The 21764-nt window shown below is 39.2% G+C and overlaps 1 protein-coding gene across 3 annotated transcripts in view; it reads left to right on the top strand.

The window, feature by feature from the left end:
- Positions 1–21764, top strand: part of Parp9 (poly(ADP-ribose) polymerase family member 9) — a 134442-nt gene that overhangs the window by 58140 nt on the left and 54538 nt on the right. Inside the window, exon 3 of one of the 3 annotated variants that reach the window (XM_087209303.1) lies at positions 11863–12050. The exons of the other annotated variants lie outside the window; for them this stretch is intronic. The gene's annotated coding sequence lies outside the window, so the exon portion shown is untranslated. The remainder of the gene's footprint in view (positions 1–11862; positions 12051–21764) is intronic. 3 annotated transcript variants of the gene reach the window in all.

Below are 21764 nucleotides of genomic sequence, written 5' to 3'. Positions count from 1 at the left end.
ATCTATATAGCAGTTTTGGAAGTATGGCCATTTTCACTATATTGATTCTTCCTACCCAGGAACAAGGGATGTTTTTCCATTTTCTTATATCCTCTGCAATCTCCTTTTTCAGGGTGCTGTAGTTTTCAGTGTAGAGGTCTTTTGCTTCCTTTGTTAGATTGATTCCTAGATATTTCATTTTTTGGATGCTATTGTAAAAGGAATTGTTTCCCTAATTTCTCTCTTAGTGAGTCTGCTATTTGTGTACAAGAAGGCTATTGTTTTTTGAGTGTTGACCTTATATCCAGCTACTCTGCTGAATCTGTCAATTACATCTAGAAGTCTTTTGATAGAGTTTTTTGGGTCTTCTATGTAAAGTATCATATCATCAGCAAATAATGACAGTTTAACTTCTTCCTTTCTTATCTTTATTCCTTTTATTTCTTTCTCTTTTCTAATTGCTGTGGCTAATGTTTCCAGAACTATGTTAAACAGGAGGGGTGATAGTGGGCATCCTTGTCTTGTTCCTGATTTTAGTGTGAAAGTTTTCAGTTTTTGACTATTTAGTATGATATTGGCTGTTGGTTCTTCAGAGATAGCCTTAATCAGGTTGAGATAAAGACCTTCTGTTCCAATTTTCTGTAGTGTTTTTATCATGCATGGGTGTTGGATTTTGTCGAATGCCTTTTCTGCATCTATTGAGATGATCATATGGTTTTTGTCCTTGACTCTGTTAATATAGTGTATTATATCTATTGATTTACTAATGTTGAACCATCCTTGCATCCCAAGTCAGGATAAATCTGACTTGGTCAGGGTGTATGATCTTCTTGATGACCCTCTGTATTCTGTTTGCCAGTATCTTGTTGAGGATTTTTGCATCTATGTTCATTAGGGAGATTGGCCTGTAGTTCTCTTTTTGGGTTGGGTCTTTCCCTGGTTGTGGAATCAAAGTAACACTTTCTTCCAGGAATGAGTTTAGAAGCCTTGCTTCCCTTTCAATTTCCTTGATGAGTTTAAAGAGTAATGGTGATAGTTCTTCTTTAAATGTCTTGTAGAATTCAGCAGTGAAGCCATCAGGACCTGGGCTTTTCTTTGTTGGTAAATTTTTTATTACATTTTCAATTTCACTCATGGTAATTGGGGTGTTTAGAATTTCTATATCTTCTTCATTTAACTTTGGCAATTCATATGTATCTAGGAATCTGTCCATTTCTTCTGTGTTTTCCATTTTATTAGAGTACAGGTTCTCGAAGTAGGTATTGATGATCCTCTGGATTTCTGCTGGTTCTGTTGTGACTTCCCCTTTTTCATTCTTAATTGCATGGATTTGAGTCTTTTCTTTCCTTTTTTTGATAAAGTTGGCTAAAGGTTTATCGATTTTATTTATTCTTTTGAAAAACCAACTCTTTGATTCATTAATTTTTTGTATCATTCTCTTAGTCTCCATTCCATTGATTTCTGCTCTGATCTTTATAATTTCCTCTCTTGTGTGGGCTTTGGGTATGTTATTCTCTTCTTTTTCTAGGAGTTTGAGGTTCTATATTAGGTTATTTATCTGAGTTCTCTCTGTTTTCCTAATATGGGCATTCACTGCTATGATTTTCCCTCATAGAACTGCTTTCATTGTGTCCCATAGATTCCTGTATGTTGTACTGGCATTATCATTTACTTGTAGAAACTGGCTGATTTCTTCTTTAATTTCCTCTGTGGCCATTGGTTGTTCAGGAGGATGTTATTCAATTTCCAGGTGTTTGTGGAAGTTTTGCAGTTTCTCATTTTATTGATCTCCAATTTTATTGCACTATGGTCTGATAATATACAGGGGTTAATTTCAATTCTTTTACATTGACCTAGATATGTCCTGTGAGCTAGCATGTGGTCTATTTTGAAGAATGACCCATGTGCAGCTGAAAAGAATTCTGATTTTGTGTATTCTGATTTTGTGGGGTGGAACACTCTGTAAATATCTATTAAGCCCATTTGTTCAATAGCTTGGTTCAGTTCTTGAATTTCATTGTTAATTTTTAGTCTAGATGATTTGTCTATTTGTGATAGTGGGGTATTGAGGCCCCCCACTACAGTTGTACTACTGCTTATTTGGTTTTTCATGTCCATTAATATTTGTTTTTTATAGTTGGGGGCATTCGTATTTGGTGCATATATATTTAGGATTGTCATCTCTTCCTCTAGGATTGTTCCCTTCACAAGGATGTAGTGACCATCTTTGTCTCTCTTAATTAGTTTTGGTTTGAAATCTACTTTATCTGCAAATAAGATCGCTACCCCTGCTTTTTTCAGGGTTCCTGTTGCATGGAGAGCCGTTATCATCCTTTTACTTTCAGTCTATGAATTTCTTTTTGACTTAGGTGTGTTTCTTGTATACAGCATGTTGCTGGATTTTGCTTCTTAATCCATTCTGTCAGTCTACTTCTTTTGATTGGTGAATTGAGACCATTAACATTGATAGTTATAATTGACAGGTGTTGACTCATCCTTGTCATGATGTTTTACTGTTGTTGGCTCTTATTTCTTTTCCCCCTGTCCCTTTAGTTTCTTACCTTGTCTGGTGGCTTCCCTCTGTTGAGCCTCATGGAGTTGTGACCTTCATTGCCTTTTTCTAAGATATTGCTTAGAATTGTTTGGAGTGCTGATTTGGTGTTCATGAAATTTCTCAGGTGTTCTTTATCATGGAAATATCTAATTTCCCCCATCGATTTTGAAAGATGATTTTGCAGGATACAACCGTCTAGGTTGGAAGTTATTTTCTTTTAGGGCTTGAAATACTTCACTCCAGGCTCTCCTTGATTGGAGGGTTTGTGTTGAGAAGTCTGCCGTGATTCTGATGGGCTTTCCTTTATAGGTGATTTGTTTCTTTTCTCTAACTGCCTGTAGGATTTTGTTCTTCTGTTGGGTTTCTGGGATCTTGACTATTATATGTCTAGGTGTAGATTTTTTTTATCATGGCTGGGTGGAGTTCTATATGCCTCACTTATCTGTATGTCCAATTCTCCACCTCTGTCTGGGAAGTTTTTTACTATTACTTCTGTAAACAGTTTTTTATGTCAATTGTACTTTCTCCTGTTTTTTCATGGACTCCTATCAGTCTTATGTTATTCTTCCTTGCATCATCTAGCAGCTGCTGAATTGATTTCTCATGGTCCTTTACTATTTTTAAGAAATCTGTTTTCATGGTCCTTCACCGCAGTCCTATCTTCTATATCTGATATTCTATCTTCAGATTCTCTTAATCTGCTCTGCATGCTTTCAATGGAGTTTTTAATCTCCTGAATATCTGTTTGAATCTGTTTCATGGATTCCATTTCTTTCTTATGCTGGGCATTCATGGCTTCCAGCATGTTTCTGAGCTCATCTATTTTTTTACCTATTTCTGTTCTAGAGCCTCTAATCATGTCTCTCACTCTGCTCACCATCTCTGTAGTTATCTGGGAGATTATTTCTGCTTTGAATTTTTCTAGAGCTTCATTCATCTGTTTTGTCACTTCCTGTGCTATCAGTTCAGGGTGTCCGGGTGGTTGATTAGCAGACTTTTCCACCTCATTTCCTCCAGAATTTGCCTTTTGTGGGGTGGAAGTCTGGGTTTGTGACTTGCTTAAATGCCTTCTCAGTTTTGTTTTTGGTACTGTCCTTGGTTTAGTTCCTGGGTTGATATTTTGAAGTTGTTTATTGTAAGTATCTTTGTTGATGTATTTAAAACCTTTATGGAATGATTGCTTCTCAGAGATGTCTTCCAGATATAGCTGGTCTTTAGGTTTTGAGTCTCTAATGACTCTGAGGCTATCTCATTTTCATTACACCAGGAAGGACAACTGTTTAGATGAAACACAACACCTTAGCCCAAGTGATACAATCAGCAACACCATAGCATCAAATACATCTTAGAGAATGACAATTTGTGGTAGTTATTAATCTATCACCTTTAAAAATGAAGGGGCTCCTTCAGGGTATGTCTCTGCTGTCACAATAGACAACGTGGGCAGCAGTGTGCAGTTATAAGTCAATGAATCTCAGTAAGCTAGTCCCAGACCCATGAGAGTCAGGCAGATTTCTGGTTGCAAGTCCCAAGTTGAGCTCCCTGTCCTCCTACAGAGTTGCACTCTGCAAGGTTCTACTGCAGGTTTCAGCTGCTTTTCCCCTGAAGAAAGTCCAGGTTCTGATGGGAGCTGTTGATCTCTCCAACTTACCAATCACAGTGGTCTTGTGTGCCTTTATTGCAGAGATTCCCTTCACTTTTCCAGTGGGCTTGTTTTTATCAGGGAGCCTGAGACAGGCCCTCTCTCTGTTGTTCATTTCTGCACCTCAGCACAATAGCTTTTACGTCCCCCTCTGCCTCTGCAGTGTGTAACCAAGTAGCCTGACCTGGTGGTAAGCTGGTGAAGCAAGCCAGAGGAAGCAGGTCCAGGTCAGCCTGCAACCACTCGGCCCCCTTAAATAATTTCTTGGAAATGATCTCACCAAATCTCATCTGTCCTGCTCTCCTTCCTCCTCTTTTGAAATTCTAATTACATATATGCTAAGATAATTTGGAATTGGCCCACAGATCTTAAATGCAGATGATTTCTTTTAACCTGCCATCATGTTTCTGATGCTTTCTTCTGTTACATCCATTATGCTGTTAAGCCCATTACACTTTAAGAATTCATTTCTGATACCACATTTTTCACTTCTAGCATTTCAATTTGGTTCATTTTATATAGTTCCCAACATTTTGCTGAAAATTTCTACCTGTTCATCTATGGTGTTCAACGTCACTGAGTTTCTGTTGCCTATTTCCTTTCCCGATCATGGGTTACATTCTTGTTTCTTTTTATTTCTCACAATTTATTAGTTTGTGCCAGGTATGGTATGTCAAAGAGTGGTAAATTATCTCCATAAACAGCAGCTCCTTCATCAACCTTCAGTGATTGCTGGGGGTCTGGGGGTGGTGGCTGAATCCTCTTAACCTGAGGATGGCCGAAGAGCGGCAAGTGCTGTCATAATTCTTTAAACACTCAGTTTTCCTATGTAAGTAAATAATGTAAGAATGGAGTTGCCAATATTTCTCTTGAAAAAACAGTAAATACTTTGATGTTGCACTATTCCTATGTGCAATGAAAGGACCTGACTTAGTTCCGCAATGAATTTGACATTGATTTTTAAATTGATGAAATTTTCTTTGAGAACGTTGAAGAATGCAGCCAGCTGTCCAGTAGTTTTAGCCTACTTTTGGGCTTTATGAAAATTGCTTTATCAGATACTTTAAAAGCTACCCTTGCTTGCACTATGTACTGTACTGTACTTCAGATGCACATAGGAATAGAGGTGTGTTATAAATCTAGCTTTCTTTATGATGTTCCTGATAATGAGAATTGAAAATATTACCTTCTCTTGTACATAGTCAGACTTTTATTCATATTAAAGTTATATTTCATTCTGAGTTCAGAAGTTTGAAAGTCACTAGTTTTGTAAACTCAAACACTTAATTTGACCATTTTATGAAAGTTGAAGTAGATTTATGCAGGTAGTTCTATACATATAAATATAATTCTTACTAAATTTTGAGGAACAGTGCAAAGCAACAAAAATGGAATCAGACTAAATTAAGTAAGGTTGTATATTAAAAGTCATATTATAAAAGTTTTTCTTTCCTCAAGTGTTATTTATCTTAAATGATAATTGTTTGGAAAATAATTTTTGAACCTATATTCAACTTCTAAATAATCTTGATCCTAGAAGCAATAAAAGAACCAATATTAAATATATCATAATGTTAAAGATATGAAGGTTCTTCCAAAAACTTGTAAGGCTTTTCTAAGTAAAACTAATCTCTTATAATTGAAATATTACATACTAAACACAGGTTGCTATGTTTTCCCCCTGCATTTGCTTAAGCATAATCACAGACTTTAATTGTTGTAGTTTAGTTATTTTTTAAAGATGCCAAAGGAAACAAGATTTTTCTTTATTTATTTTAAATAGTTAAAATCTTGTACTTTTTATTTTGAGGTATGGTGGGATTTTGTGAAAATATGGACAGTTTTGCTCCATTGTTTGTTAGAATTAATTTTTTATATTGGAGGGTGACTTGGTAATATTAGTAATATTTGGATTTTTTAAAATATCAAACATATCCAGTTAACTCTTTGCCTATATTATCAGGGTATATTTATTTGTCTGTGGTTAGACAAAAGAGAAAAATAACTCAGTAGTTACTAGTGTCAAGCATTACTACTCCACTCTTGGAGGCAGCTCTATCCTGCTCTGATTTTTATGCACACTGCCCCATATCTTGGCCAGGTATCTACTCATCTGATTGCCCTTGAGCTCCAGTGCTGGTAATTGGAAGGTAATTGGAAAGTACAATATTTAGTTTGATAGGTTCTGCATAATGAATTTTTAATTATAAAAATTTATTTCCCTTATTTACCTTTAACATGATGATACTCTTTCCTTTCTGATACATTTTCCACTGTGCTGTTTTTTTTTCTCCCCTCTCTCGATATAGATTTAGCTCCCCAAACATAGAAACTAAGGCAATTATTGTTTTCTTCTGGTGTTAAATGTGTTTGGGAAAAGGAGACTAAAAGTTCAGGCCTAGGGAGAAAGTACCCTAGTGAAAGTTATTTTTATATTTTTGGTGTTTGGTAGCAAAGTTTTATTAAAGGTAGGAAAAGAAACAGGCTCTGCAGAGAGAACTTGAGCCAAATAAAAGTAGGAAAAGAAGAACACCCTACAGCATGAGGGTGGACCACCATATAAGGGAAACCACAGTGACAAAAACTCAATGTGAACTGTACTTTTTTTTGGTACCAGAGATCGAACTTGGGACCTTGTGCTTTCGAGGCAGGTGCCAGAACCACTGAGCTAAATCCCTGGCCCCTGAACTGTACCTTTTGTGTCACCAACTCCTCAGGCTGACATCAGGTCTAGGGCTCCTATCGAAAACATGCTCCAGTTCTCGCAAGTCCATGTGCAGGATTTGGGAACTATTCTGTACATGTGTCCTGGGATTTTGTAATTAACAGGTCACACCTACTTCCCAAGGCAGCTTTGCCATGCCCTAATCTCCTGTCTCATTTTCCCCTGAGAAACCCATATCCCTATAATTCTTTATGAGGTGCTAAGAGCTAGTGGAGGTTTCTGTTTTCTAGGTTGAAGAAAAAAAAACCAAACCTGTCAGAAGACAATGATAAAAGAGTTAGTGGCTATTGATCTGCTTGTTTGATGGGAAAAAGAAAGTAACTTTATTATTATGTTGGGGATGTAGAACCCAATATGAAAGGCAGGTCAGATTTTGATGCTTCTTGTGGAAGACAAAGTATGGCAAAGAGGGAGATTATATAAAGTATTGAGAGCCTTAGCCTTAGCAAGATTACCCACATAATGGATCTAACTAAAATCAGGAGCCTCAGTACATGCACCCATTTAAACTGTGGTGAATTAGGTCAGTAATGACTCCACTTATCTTCACCCAGAGCAATGCTGGACTCTTCCTTTCTGTTTTTTTTGGAGCGGGGAGGTGTTTTTGGTACTGGGGATCAAACTCGAGTCCTTGTGCTTGTGCAGCAGGCAGCGAAACTTCTGAGCTAAATCCCTGGCCCTGACTCTTCCTTTCTGAAGAGGAGCTTCAGTTTTTCCAGAGAGTCTCAGGAATAGCTTTCTTTTTAGTTATGTGAAAATTCTAGTGACCGTTTTCCCTGTAGGATTTTTTTTTTGGTACCAGGGATCGAACTTGGGTCCTTGCACTTGCGCAGCAGGCGGCGAAACCACTGAGCTAAATCCCCGGTCCTAGGATTTTTTTATAACTGTCCTTGAGGAAGGACCAGAATGTTTCTTCAGGAACTGGGAATAAGGCTAGGATTCTGAGGGGCTATAGAGCTACCCTTACAAGCCTTTTGATTTCTCAAATAGACTTTAGACATGTCTGGTTGGTGTCCCTTACAATTCGTGGCTACAACCTGCTTGGGAAGATGGACTTGTAGAATTTCTAGGAATTGTAGAATTGTAGAATTGTAGGAATTGCAGAATTGTAGAATTTCCTGCTTGCTTATTAGCAAACTCCTTTTCAGATTGCTGCAAAGACATGTTGAGCCAGAAAGGTATATTTGGACTCTATATAGATATATAGCTTCTTGTCTTTTCCTAATATCAATGCCCAAGTAAGAGCTATGAGCACAGCTCTTTGAGCAGAGGTTCCTGGGGGAAAAGTTTAGCCTCAATGACCTGTTGCAAACTGACAACTGCTTAAGCTGCTTTATGATGTCCTTCTTGGACAAAGCTACTTCCATCAGTGAACCACACTTCCTCAGGGACTTGGAAGGGTGGGTCATTGATGTCCTGCCTGCTTGCATAGGTCTGAAAGATAACTTGTTCATAAGAGTGACTAATGTTTTGACCTCCATGTATTAAAGAGGCAGATTTAGGAATAGTGCAAGTTGTTATAAAATAACCTCAGGGATGTTTAAGAGCATGTCCTGATACTTAGCAAACCATTGCCCTGTTAACCAGAAGAACTGGTCTCAAGAATCACTCTAACCTGATGGGGAGTCAGGACTTCTAGTTCCTGTCCTAAAGTTAGTTTTGCAGCTTCCTCTGTTAGCATAACTGTAGCTACTATTGCCCTCAGGCAGGATGGCCATCCAGCAGCCACTCCACCTAACTTTTTGAAAAGTATGCCAGTGGGAGGAGTTCTTGTCCTAGCCTTTGTCTCAAGACCTGACATCTAAAGCAATTCCTCTCTTTTGGGGTATGTAGAGGAAAAAGGGTTTCCTTAAATCAGGTCTCTTTTTTTTTTTTTCTCCCAGTACTAGGGATCAAACTCAGGACCTTGTGCTTGCCAGGCAGGCTCAGCACCACTGAGCTACATCCCACTCCCCCTAAATCAGGTATCTTATTATACCATGCAGCAGGATCTACCTATTGGTTAATTAGGTCTGGAAGATCTGACATAGTCCTAACAGTTAGAATCCATTTGGCCTTTGCCAGAATTTGAGAATTGCCCCAATTTTGCTAGTAAATGTCTTCCTAGCAAGGAAGTAGGACATTGGGACAATTAGAAATCCATGGTTAAACATTTGACCTTCAAAGTGATATATCAGAGCAGGAGTAAAGAATCTCTGACTAAGGGACCCCTTGACCCCAACTATGGCTATAGATCTAGAGGAGGGTTTTCTAGAGAAGTCAAAATAGAATGAAGTCACTGAAGTGGCTCACCCATGGCATCCAGCGTTACCCAGGTTTCCTCATAGGAGAAGGTAATATCCATGGTCAGGGCATTGTAGATACCCTTGGGCCTCCTAAGAGCAGGAAATGAGGGTTTTGGCTGGCCAGCCCCTCTCTGGAAGCAGGGACAGTAAACCTTCCAGTGCCATGAGTCAGGCACATTGACTGCCTCACATGCGAAGCAGGGCCCAGGCAGTGGCTTGGTGTAGTCACATGCCTAGTGTCCAATCTTCTTGTCCTTGATCATTCTTGGGTTTCCCCTTAGATTATTTGGGTGAGTATAAAGCATTGCCAATTGCAGCAGCTATAATTCTAGCTTTTCTCTTTTGACTCTTACCTAGATCTTGATTGTTGAATTAAAAAAAGGAAACGTTCAACAATTGGGTCACAGATGTCTGGGGTCCCATCTGAAGTTTCTATGTTAAACAGATGGGAGAGACCCCTATTTCCCTGAGAGCCAGGTGGGGGTCTGAGGACAGGATCATCAAAGATATTTTTCTCTTCTTCAGGGGACTCTCTAATCACCATAACTTTTAATACCCAATGGGTCAATGTCTGCTCTTCGGGGGTGGAAGACTGCTAACTCCGAGGAGCTGGAACATCTTGAAGATGGGATGTTTTGCCAATTCCTGCAGAGATGGGCCTTAAGGGGAAAACAAGGAAACTCCCTAGAGGACAATCAGATAAAAGTTAAGGGTGCTCTGAGGAGATTGAATGCAGAAATCAACTGTGGGTTGTGTGACTTTTTCTCTTTAGTATACTTCACTCTAAGAGTTAAGGCCCTAAATATATATTTTGGAGGCACACAGTTGTTTGTTTTTAATGACCAGTCTTTTGAGTACCATATTTAAAGACTTGTTTCTTACCCTTTTTCTTAGTTTGTCTGGCCAGGAAGAAGCTATTGAGTCTTGTTTTTATGTTTTGGTTTTGTTTTGTTTTCCTGATTTGTTCCTTTTGGGAACACTCAGTGTTTTGTTTTTTTTTTGGTCTGTGCTACATCCCTTTGGTGAATCCATCACTGTCAGAATTTGCAAGCAGTGATTTGCGCCTTCTGGAGAAGGTGACTTCATTTTGACCCTGTGAACACCTGTGTTCTTCTGACTGAGTGTGTGGTCAGACTAGTTTGAGAAAATGGACAGTATTTGCTGGTCTTTGAGGGGTCTTCTTAGATTAGTGGACTTTTTAAGGTAGAAGGTAACATTAATCTACTTTTAATTTAGTGAATTCAGAGTTCTAAATATATAGCTATAGACTGGCAAAATACTTGGGGCACAACTCTACATTGTCATTTCTCAAGCTTTAAGAAATTAACACATACTTTTGTGGTATTTAGGAATAAAGTATGAACTGAAGCAAATGAAAGCAAAGGTTCTCAGCTCAATGAAATTTAGAAAAACTTTGGCAGTTTAGTTGATAGCCACGGACTTGTGCTCTTCATGCACTATTATGATATGCACTGATAGAAAAGCACACAAGACATGTCTGCAAGAATCTCTTTGTGCATTTCACTGCTGTCCTAGGGCACTGCTGTCTCTGTGTTCATTTTAGGTTTGTGTTTGGATGTTGCACAAATAACTATGAAATGTCAAATTCAAGTGTCTAAAGAAATAAGACTTTAATTTTCCTTTTCATTTAATGTTAGGACAGGAGGTGGCTAATCTCACTTCCACTTAACAATATTACTTCAAACAGAAAAGGACAATAAACCATGAACTATTTTGATTTACATATTTTTCCTTATATTTTTGATGTTTGCTTATTACCATAAAACTTTATTGTACTTTCAAAAAAAATCATCTTTGTTAAGTATTGACTCATCCTAGATTTATGTATAATTCAGACTTAATTTTGTATTGACTTTAATGAAACTTTAAAACCATCTTATTTTAGAGTGATTAATCAAATAAAATAATGTTTATGTATTAGCTAACTTAAGTGAAATATCTCTTAAGATTGTCTTTTATTTAACCAAAATAGGGCATAGTTTAGTTTGAGTGGGAAAGGGAATAATTGGTTTTTTAAATTCTGTGCCTAGTTCTAGAAGAAGATTTGAAGTGACTTTTTACATTGTGCTGTGAAGAGTAGATAATATTTATGGAACATAGTCTTAAACAGTTTGGGAGTAAGTTTTAGTCTGAAAAATAGATGTTTATGCTGAGTTATGTTAAGTTAGTTATTTTTATTTGTGACATACAAAAGCTGGAAGATAAAAATTGATGAAGTGATTTTTCTAAAAATATGAGAATAAGTATGAGAATTGACTATATTAAGTTAAAAAATGAACTTTAGAGTTGATGTGATATTTTGATATATTTGTAAACTTTATTTCTCCATTAATTATTTTTGTCTTATGTGAAATCACTTAACATTTAATTTTTGCTTAAATTATAGCCGTGCTTTATTACTTTACCTTAGAGGGCATTTTAATGCCTGGAGAAAAACTGTGTAAGTAAACTCTTTTAAGTGAAAAAAAAAAATAATTCAGCCTAATTGTCACCATGCCTTGCTAACCTAGAACAAACCTCTGCACTCAGCAGAACACTATGCCTTTGTTGTTCCTCAATAAATCTGGGAGTTTGAGTCAGTTCGGGACTTCATTTTGGTGGAGTCTCCTGAACCTCCACATAGATACTGTTTCCTGTGTTTCTACTTGTCTATCAGGGTTTGCTGGCCCAAATCCAGTGCCATTGTTCTACCGGAGGATCATAAAGACCCATTTTATTACACTGGCTGTTCAAGAAGTTGTGTGCCTTTTGTGACCATTGTCAGGATACCCCTCATCTTCTGAACCTCACAACTCTAGTCTCCTACATTGGATGTCCTAAGGAGAAGATACAGAGTATTTTCAGGTGAGTGGAGGGTGGACACCAATAGTCCTTAGCATACCTGGCTGGCAGGTGCAGCTGGGCTTGACTAACAACAACTATTACACATATTTCATTTTTATGTGTAGCCAAAGTATCCTGAATGAAATCACTAAATCACATTATAAACCCTCGTCATTTAAATTTTTGTTTAGAAATGAAAAAAGCCTTTCTGGTTATGTGAATGACAAAACTGAGCACTGGATGACAAAAATAGAGTTACAAAATTTCACGTGGATAGTCCACTTTTGACATCCTGAAATTCTGCTAATAACTTTCCCCAATCTATTTTTGAACAAAAATTAGGTCACTGGATATTCTATATTCAATAGGGGGAAACACTAAGAAAAATTTAGCGTAAACATTCTTTTAATTGTAATCATTCTCTCCGGCACCTTTAGACAAATACAGTTCATCTACAAACCACATCATGCAGTAATTTGAATTGTTTACAGTGATCCAAGAAACATATCTGAAAAGATCACACTTCCAACCCAAATGTTAATAATGAAGAACTTAGGAAACAAAGTAATCTTTGATATCCTTTTAAGGTGATGTTAGTAAATTATAGCAATTTCCTGTTAGCCCTTAAAGTCAGGTATTACTACTGCAATCTATGTGCTAGAGACCATGTAAAATCCTCCAATTCACCTTCTCTTTTAATTCTCATAACAGCTCTGAAAGAAAAATGTTATTACCCAGCTCATCTTACATGTGATAAAAGTGAGCTTCAGAGAGGTTACATAAAACAATTTTTCTTTTCCTTATTGATCGATTTATTTTGAGATGGAGGCTCACTATATTGTTTAAGCTGTCCTCAAACTTCTGGGCTCTAGCAATCCTCCCATGTTAGCTAGAGTTACAGGTATGTGCCATTATGCCTGGTTATACTGCTCAACTCTTAAATGGCAAAGTGGAGATTCAAAATAGCTGCACCATTCTTCTAATTCCAGTGGCACATGTTTAATAAATGTTCTCTGGCTGCTTCTCCCTTGCAGCCAATACCATGTGGTATTTCCAGTTACAGATCCTCTTAGATTTGTGTACAGTGGTATATTCTATACAAATAACCAAATTCTTTTCTCTTTCTTTCTTTTTGTGGTAGTGGGGATCAACTGAGCTACATCCCTAGCCCTTTTTATTTTTTTAATTTGGCTCAGTTACCGAATTGCCCACGCTGGCCTCAAACTCGAAGTCCTTTTTCCTCAGCCTCTCTCAGTGTTGGAATTAGAGGTGTGTGCCACTGTGGCTGGACCAAATGACTAAATTCTCGACATTTCTCTTATCTCACTTTTTCCATAAGGACAAGGCCATGGCTTAGCTTTTATATACTCACTGTTAAAATGTCTAGGGCATTTTTATAGCAACAACTTTCTATTCCTTTTTAAGAATTTATTTATTAAAGTTATCATGTCTCTTGACAACTAGTCTAAGAAGGACTGTATGAGTCATCAGTGTTAGATCATAGTTAAGTCATACAATAACCAACACCAACACTCCCAGCCCAGCCACAGCCAACACTTACAGGCAGGGAAATAGAAAATACTATTATTTATAGATCTACAAAGACATCTTGTACTTGAGTTCAATGGCCAGAATGACCGGAAGAGATATGTAACAGTACCTGTTAGCTTCATTACCTGAATGTATCAGAAAGTGAACTCACTGCTACCAAATTTGAATGCTTCTGAAAGAGTTAAGTTCAGCAAAAATAGCTTTTCTTTTTCACACTTCCTGTGCTGATCATGGGAAATGTGATTGACATGAAAGATAGCTAGCTGTTCAGGAGTCATCAAACACTTCTTAATTATACTTGTCATTAGCTGAAATACACAAAATACATTTGTACAAATTAGGGTTTGTGCTGATGGAGAACAAAAAGAGGTATGCTGCCAGGAAGTGTGATGATGTCCCTGCTGTCACTGGCTTCATGAGGCAGAGGAGTCAGGAAGGGGTAAGAGCAGGGGAGAGGACTTTACAGGGCAAGTCGAACTCACGGAGGAGAGGAGACTCCCACAGTACTGAAATGGCTCCATAAAAAATGGAGCCTTGATTCAACTAAAGTCGGGTTAATGAAGAGTTTTTAACAACCTAAGGGGAGGTTTATGTTGAGTTTTTTTAAAGCAAGATTACAAAGTATTTGTAAGGGAATCTCAACAAATACTTATAAAATTCACTTGAAGGAAATACAGCAGTTTCAACCAAAGTTATTTCTAGGTGCTTGGATTATGATTTCTATTATTTCTGTATTTTCTACAAAGTACATGATTACTTTTATGAAAAAAATAAAATTTGATGATTAAAGTAGGAGTGGAGATAAAAATGAAGTTATCAAAAGGACACTCACTATACTTCTCCACCACAGCTCTGGCTGCATCTCTTTGTCGTACTGAAGGATTATTTCATTACTCTTCAGACACCATTCTTGGAGAACCCTTGTGATTGTTACTACTCCCAAGGGTCAACTATTCTGAAGTGCCTGGTAGTTGTGATGGAGTTTTCATGGAATGTAATAAAGATTTTAGTAGATAGGCGATTCAATCAATACTAGGGTTTCTCAAGCTGAACCAGGTAATCTTTTAGTGTATGGGGCTGGTGTGTGCACTGTAGAATGTTTAACAGCATCCCTTGCCTCTATCCACCAGATACCAGTAGCAAGGCAAATGTCCCAGGGACAGGGGTAAATGACCTGAGTTGAGAACTCCTAGATCTATACCATGCCAGAAGGAGATTCCCAAAGCTATCATATGAAGTGGAGAACTAAGAGCTTTCTCTACCTGCCAAGAAGGTCCCACTCTATTTTCCCACCCTGGAGTCACCACATGGAGCATGGCTTTGCAGTCCAGAATATGGCCGAACTTACTCTTTCTGGAGCACTGGACCAGCTTTTTGCAAAAAATCTTGAGGTGGTGATCCCCTTCCAAGATGAAGATTCATAAAAACAGTTTTTAACAATGGCACTGAGATTGAATGGATAAATGATTGAGAACCTTTGACTTTGCTAAGCATTGTGGGATATTACACAGACATTTTCACCTATCATACTGACAGTCAGCCCTACCCTCAAGAAGCTCACAATTTTGTCTTAGTAGTTCAGCATGATCATAAGTTAACCCCCCAAACTTGGAAATTAAAGAAATATATTAACCATTACTGTTAAAGCAACATCTAATGAGTCAGAAAAGTTATGAAAATGTTTGAAACAGAGAACAGAGACAGAGAAAAGAGACAGAGGAAGAGAAAGAATTGCTTTTAGACTGATAAGAAGAGAGAACAGTGCTTTAATTTTTGAAACATACCTGAAGGAAGAATAGGTCAATCTGAAGGGGCCCTGGTCATCCCTGAAGGCCAAGACTGAGGAAAGGCAGTGGGGTGAAGGTAGGTAGTATCCATTCTGTCCTGTCCAGAGGCATCATGTTCTCCAATGTCTGTACTAAGGCTGTTCCTTTGGTAAGATGGCGGTCACAGCCTGATGCCTTGAAATGTCACATATTCAATTCATCTGACTCTTCTTACTCAGATTTTGTGTTCAATTACTTTCTATTAGTTCTATGTAATCAAAAGAAGATATATACAAACATTATTTGCTATAAAATTTGTTAGTTGTTTGCATTTGTAGTACTGGATATAGAACCCAAGGAGTGTTGAGCTAAATACATAGCCATTTTTAAAAATCTTGTTTTGAGAGAAGGTCTCACAAAGTTACCCAGGAAGCCCTCAAACTTGCAATCCTCCTGCCTCAGTGTCCTGAGTAGTTGGGATTAGAGGCATTAAGCACCACACCCAATTTAGAATTTTTTTAAAGGTAGGAATCACTTAGATTGGACTGGTTAGTGAAAGCTTTAAAAAGGGATAAGACCAATAAAATAAGTGAAAGATAAGATGTGAGCAGGTCTGGAAGAGTGAATATGACTGGGTCAGGTAAAAAGAAGGTGAGGCTTTCCAGATACATGGAATATCTAGGACTAAAACACAAAGAACTGAAACAGATCAGGGAGTAGTCCAGTTTAGCTAACAAAGAAATTCAACAGCAAGAGACAGGGCTGGAAAGAGATTTGGGACCAGATAATGGAGGATTTGGAAAACCAAACTTGTTTGTTTGTTTGTTTACTTTATCCTCTGGGCAGTAGAAAGTCACTAGAGATTTTAAAGCAGGGAAGCTCCCGATAAAAGTTTTGAAATAGTCCTCAAATGGCCAAGGAATTAGCTCAGTGGTTCCACCACCTGCCTCTCAAGTGAAAGGTCTCGAGTTAGATCTGAGTTCAATCGCTGGTACCAAAAAAAGAAAAAAAAGAGAGGAAAAAAGAAATAGTCTTCAAACAATACTGTAGAGAACAGATTGGAGAGTACAGAGACTAAAGACAGAAAGGTGCTGAGGGTTAGGGTTAGGGTTAGAGTTAGAGTTAGAATTACGGTTAGGTTAGGGTTAGAGTTAGTATAAAATAAGGGTTCCCAATGGCAAGACATTTTGAAAGGAAGCTCATTGAGTCTTGCATACTAATTGGATAGAGAAAGGAATTCAGAGAAGTGTTAAAGAGGGATTCAGTGTTTGTACAGCACCTCCCCGTGGTGAGAGAAGACACCCTGATGTGAGTTAGCATAAATGTTATAACTTAGCTCATTATGCAGCGAGAAGATCTCAGTTTCTTCATTTACAAAATGAACATAACAACTTCATCAGCTAGATTGTAGCACTAATTGAGATAAAATCCTATCATAAGTAGATAATGATGAAAGCTATCATTTTTGAGTCCTTATTATGTGCCAGGTAGGAGCTAAGTGCCTTATGTAAATTACTGTAATACCTTAGTTCGCAAATTCTTCTGTTTGAAAACAATTCTGTTCACCAACAGAAGGGCTCAGCAAAATTTTGCTTGCATTTGAGAACATTGCATCAGGTGAGGAACATGACCTCAAGCCATCTTCTCCAGAATGGTGGAACAGAGTAAGTTCGAGAACCGAGGTGCCACTGTATTTTATTTCAGCCTCATAACAACCCTAACAACATCAGCATCCATATTTACAGGCAAGGACCTGGAGAATACAGGAATATTGACCAAGATCAGTGGCTGCTCGATGTGCAGTGGAATTTGCACCCCTCCCACCAGATCTGGTTTTCGAGCTAGTCAGCTTAACCACTCCACCACCCCTACTCCTGGAGTGAAAAGTAACTGTTCTGTAATGTTACGCCATACAGTTTTTTTTCTGGTCTAATTATGTTCACCAAGCACTTTGTTTTTTGGTACCAGGGATCAGACTCAGGTCCTTGCGCCTGCACAGCAGGTGGCGAAACCACTGAGTTAAATCCCCAGCCAGCACCTTCTTAATAATTGCAAAGCTCGGTGTCACCAGTAGCCACAGAAATTATTTTTCTCACTGCAAATGAAATAATTACAATTTATCATGAGGAGAGGTTTATTTAGTCTCACAGTTTGTAGAAGATTCAGTCCATTTTCAGCAGGCTTCAAGGCGAGAAGGGCATGGCAAAAAGGTCTGGCGGAAGAAAGCTACTCATATCACGGAGGCCAGGAAGCAGAGAGAAGGGCGGGATCAGCTCAGGCCCACAGTGACCGCCTCTTCTGACCAGACACCACCTCCTTACAGCAAATCAGCTATAACCCCCCATGACCCAGTCACCTTCCCAAAGGCCCTCCTCTGAACACAGGAGGCTTTGGGGGACAGTCTAGATCTAAATCATAACATCCAGCAGTTTCACTCCTAGACATATGCCCAACAGACTTGAAAATATGTCCACAAAAACACTTGTACAGAAATGCTACCGACTGAATGTTTCTGTTCTCTCCAAATTCACAAGTTAAAGCTTGAATCCCTAATATAATTGTCCTGAAGGTTGACCTTACAGAGATAATTAGGTCCAGATGTTAAGACTCTGTAACTTGTGAGTTTAATATAATCCAGTAAAGAATTCAATGAACTTTCCTCCTCTTTTTTTTTTTTTTTTTTTTTTTTGTACCAGGGGTTGAACTCAACTTTGCACTTGCAAGGCAGGTGCTGGAACCACTGAGCTAAATCCTTGCCCCTTTCCTTCTCTTTTTTAAACATGGTCATAAATTAGAAAAGCTTGTTGGTTCCGCTGCCTGCCTCGAAAGCACAAGGTCCCAAGTTTGATCCCCGGTACCAAAAAAAAAGAAAGAAAGAAAGGTTTGTTGGTAAACATTAATAAGAATAACTAGGAAAATACCAAGAAGGAAGAGCAGCTCTGGTGTAAAGATATACTATGAGGTAACTGGAAAATATGGTCAATGTTTAAATTAAAAATTATTACAGTAAAAGACATTTCCATTCATCCCTCTCAAAATACCCCCTCACTTTTTTTTTTGGAACCAGGGATCAAACTCGGGACCTTGCACTTGCAAGGCAGGCACTGGAACCACTGAGCTAAACCCCCGGCCCTGTCCCCCTCACTTTGAACACACTTATCCCATCATTCTTGCCACTTTTTTTATTTTAAAAAAAATTTTATTTATGTATTTATTTTGGTACTGGGGATTGAACTCAGGACTGAGTTTGCAAGGCAGGCATGGTGCCACTGAGCTAAATCCTGGCCCTACTTGCCACTTTCTGAAGCAGTTCTAGAAGTCTTCTAGATCCTTAGTTGTGCTGTTGTGGCTACCTCGATGTCCTGCACAAATTCAAAGCATTTACCTTTCATAGTCATTTTGACTTGGGGAAGAGCCAGAAGTTGTACAGTGCAGATCTGGTGAATAAGGCAGATGAGGACGCACCATAATGGTTTCATGAGACTCTGTGGGATGGCACCAGCAGCAGTATTCACCATAGTTTTAATCACATCTCTTAAAGACACTCATGAAAGAGGACTTCCAGAACTCCTTTAGAAAGTGGCAAGAATGATGGGATAAGTTTTTCGAACTGAACGGGAGGGTTTTCTTTGTTTTTTTGTTTTTAGGAGGAATTAATGGCTGTGTGCCTTTTACTGTAACAATTACTTTAAAATTTGAACATTCACCGTATATTTTGATCACATCTCATACAAAGCCCTCTAAAACAGAGGAATGTACAGATTAATAAAAGAACATAAAAGCTGCAGAAGTAGCCAAAGTACACACACAGAGCTAATATATGATAAAAGTGGTATCTCAAGTTACTGGAGCAGTGATAACCTGTTAAATAAATGGTGTTGAGACAACTTGATACCCGTTTGTAATAAAGAGGACATGGAATGTAGTTCAGTGGTAAAGCAGTTGTCTCGCATATGCAAGGCCCTGGGTTCGATCCCCAGTGCTGGAAAAAAATTTTTTCATTACTAAAACTATAGCCATGAATAAACTCTAAATATATCAGAGATCTAAATGTAAAAATTAAATACAAGTACAAGAAGAAAGTACTGTACTAGATAAGCAGATTCCTCTATAACTTGTGTGTAGGGAAAGGCATGACTATAAGTCATATACTGAAATATGACTCAAAGTCCAGATGTAATAAAATAAAATTTGATTAATTTTACTACATAAAATTAAAAGCCTTAGACCCAGGACCTAGCCCAACCTGCCTCCTTCCCTGGGCTTTTTGTGCCCTGCCCTCACCCTGTTCATCTTTGAGGACAGAGACCCTTCCTTGGGGGAGAGGACCCTGGGGAAACAAATCAGACTTAAGCAGCACTGCGATCTGCAGGCCAAGCGGGCTCAGGTTTTCCTGAGTGGCCTTAGAGCAGTGGCAGGATCCAAATTCCATGTTTAATAAGCTCCCCCTGAGCCTGGTGTGTTGGCCCAAGCCTGTAATCCCAGCAATCTGGGAGGCTGAGGCAGGAGGATCCCAACTTCAAACCTAGTCTGGTCAATTTAGTGATTTAGTGAAACACTGTCTCGGGGGGGAAAAAAGTTAAATGGGTGTGAATAGGAAAAAAAAAAAAAAAAGCTAGCAAATTCGAGAAACTGGGAGAAAATATTGACAACATATATCATAGAAAAAGGACTAATTTCCCTAATCCACAAAAAGCAAAATCCCCGCTGCTCTCGGGCAGGGCGGGTGCTCTGCACACTACTTAGAGGGAGGGGCCCGCGGCCCGGAGGAGAGCGCCAGGACTCGCCAGGCTCTGCCGGTACAACTGCAGCTTGGTGCTCAGGTTCTTGAGAGGAGCGGAGCCCTAAGACCCCTGACCAGCGGCGGGAAGGAACGGGGCGCAGTCCTCCTGGGCTCCGCGTTCCCCTCACTGGACGTCTTTCCCTTCTTCCTGGACTTTTTTCGCTTTCTTTTCTGCGAAAATGCAACTGTGAAAGGTCGAGTTCTGCTGCCGCCAAACACTGGGGGGACAGAATGAGGGGGGAAGAAAAAGGTTTACTGAAAACAAGCCAACAGGTTGAAAGGAGACTCTTGTCCTTAAAAAGCCATCATCCAGCCAGCGTGGTGGTGCCCGCCTGTAATCCCAGCATTCCGGAGGCGGAGGCACGAGGAAGGCCTGGGCTGTTTAACGACTTAGCCAGTCACTGTCTCAAATGAAAAACAACTGGGCTGGGGATTTAGCCCAGCGGCACCGGGTCTGCCTTGCAATTCCAAAGTCCTGAGTTCGATCCCCAGTATCAAAAACCCCAAAAAACAACAACAACCACAAAAGAGTTGGGCACATAGCTCAGTGCAAAAGCCCTGCCTTCAATCTCCTGCACCGGAAAAAATAAAAAGCCATCATTCTTCAGAGAGGTGGCTGGAACAAGGCTTTTATTATAGGGTTCTAGGGGAGGCATATCATATGGAGGGCACCAGAGTAGTTACAATTCCAGGTGGTGTGTTTGTCTGACGCTTGGAGAGAGCAAGGTAAGAGGATTTTGATCATACATTCGCATTACTAGGAGAACAGGGGAATAGGTGAGTCATTGTAATTTGACACAGATTTGGAGAGAAGTTCCATGACATTGTCATTTGAGTAGGAGAATGAGCTGGAGGGACATTTTGGGGTGAGGAGAGATGGGGGGGAGTAGAAGAATGGAAGCACAGACAGCCCCTGCTTTGGTAAAGCTGATCTGGTGTGATTGGATCCTAGGAGGATTTGGGGGTGAGGAAGAGACGTGAGGTAAGCAAAGTAGAATGAAAGATGCCCAATGGCCAAGCTTCAGAATCGAAGCTTTCTTTTCTAGGTCAGTGGTTCTTAAAATGCAGTCCCAAGACCAGCATTAGCATCACCCTGAATCTTGATAGAAAGGAAGGAACATTCTTGGGCCCAGCTGCATGGTGCTCTAGGGTGGGTCTTAGCAATCCTTGTCAGTGCTCCTGACACAAGATCCCCTCTCAGAAGCACTCCTGGGCTGTCAGGGGACCACTGAAGACAAATCCTCAGAGGAGAGATGTGCTCAAAGCTGTTTTCTCAAAAGGTAGCTTGAGGTAAGGGGAGCTGGGACAGAGAGAGCCTAGAGCAGCATGCTGGAGCAGGCTGTTGGTTAAGATGGAAAGCTCTGAAAGGTTGCCATCACTGGCCTACAGGGTATTCCAGTAGTCCTAGTGAAATAGCCAAGAACTCGGACTAGACAATGAGATTTGAAGTGTGAAAGGAGAAGCAGGACCAGGGACAGCAAAGAGGAGTGATGACCACATTTTAGTACACTGAGATGCATATATATTTTACATGGCTTCTTGTTTTCCCAGGAAATAAATCTGAGTTCCCTCTACAAGAGGAGGCATTTAGTCAGGATGGTTTGGGGGCCCTTTTCAGCTCAGCTGCCGAGGGCA

Source organism: Heterocephalus glaber, unplaced genomic scaffold (genome assembly GCF_053883595.1).
Source record: "Heterocephalus glaber isolate CG9 unplaced genomic scaffold, H.glaber_assembly_v1.0 deba00000122, whole genome shotgun sequence".
NCBI lineage: Eukaryota > Metazoa > Chordata > Mammalia > Rodentia > Bathyergidae > Heterocephalus > Heterocephalus glaber.
Note: the sequence above shows the minus strand (reverse complement) of the source record. Positions and strands in the feature narration are given on the sequence as shown.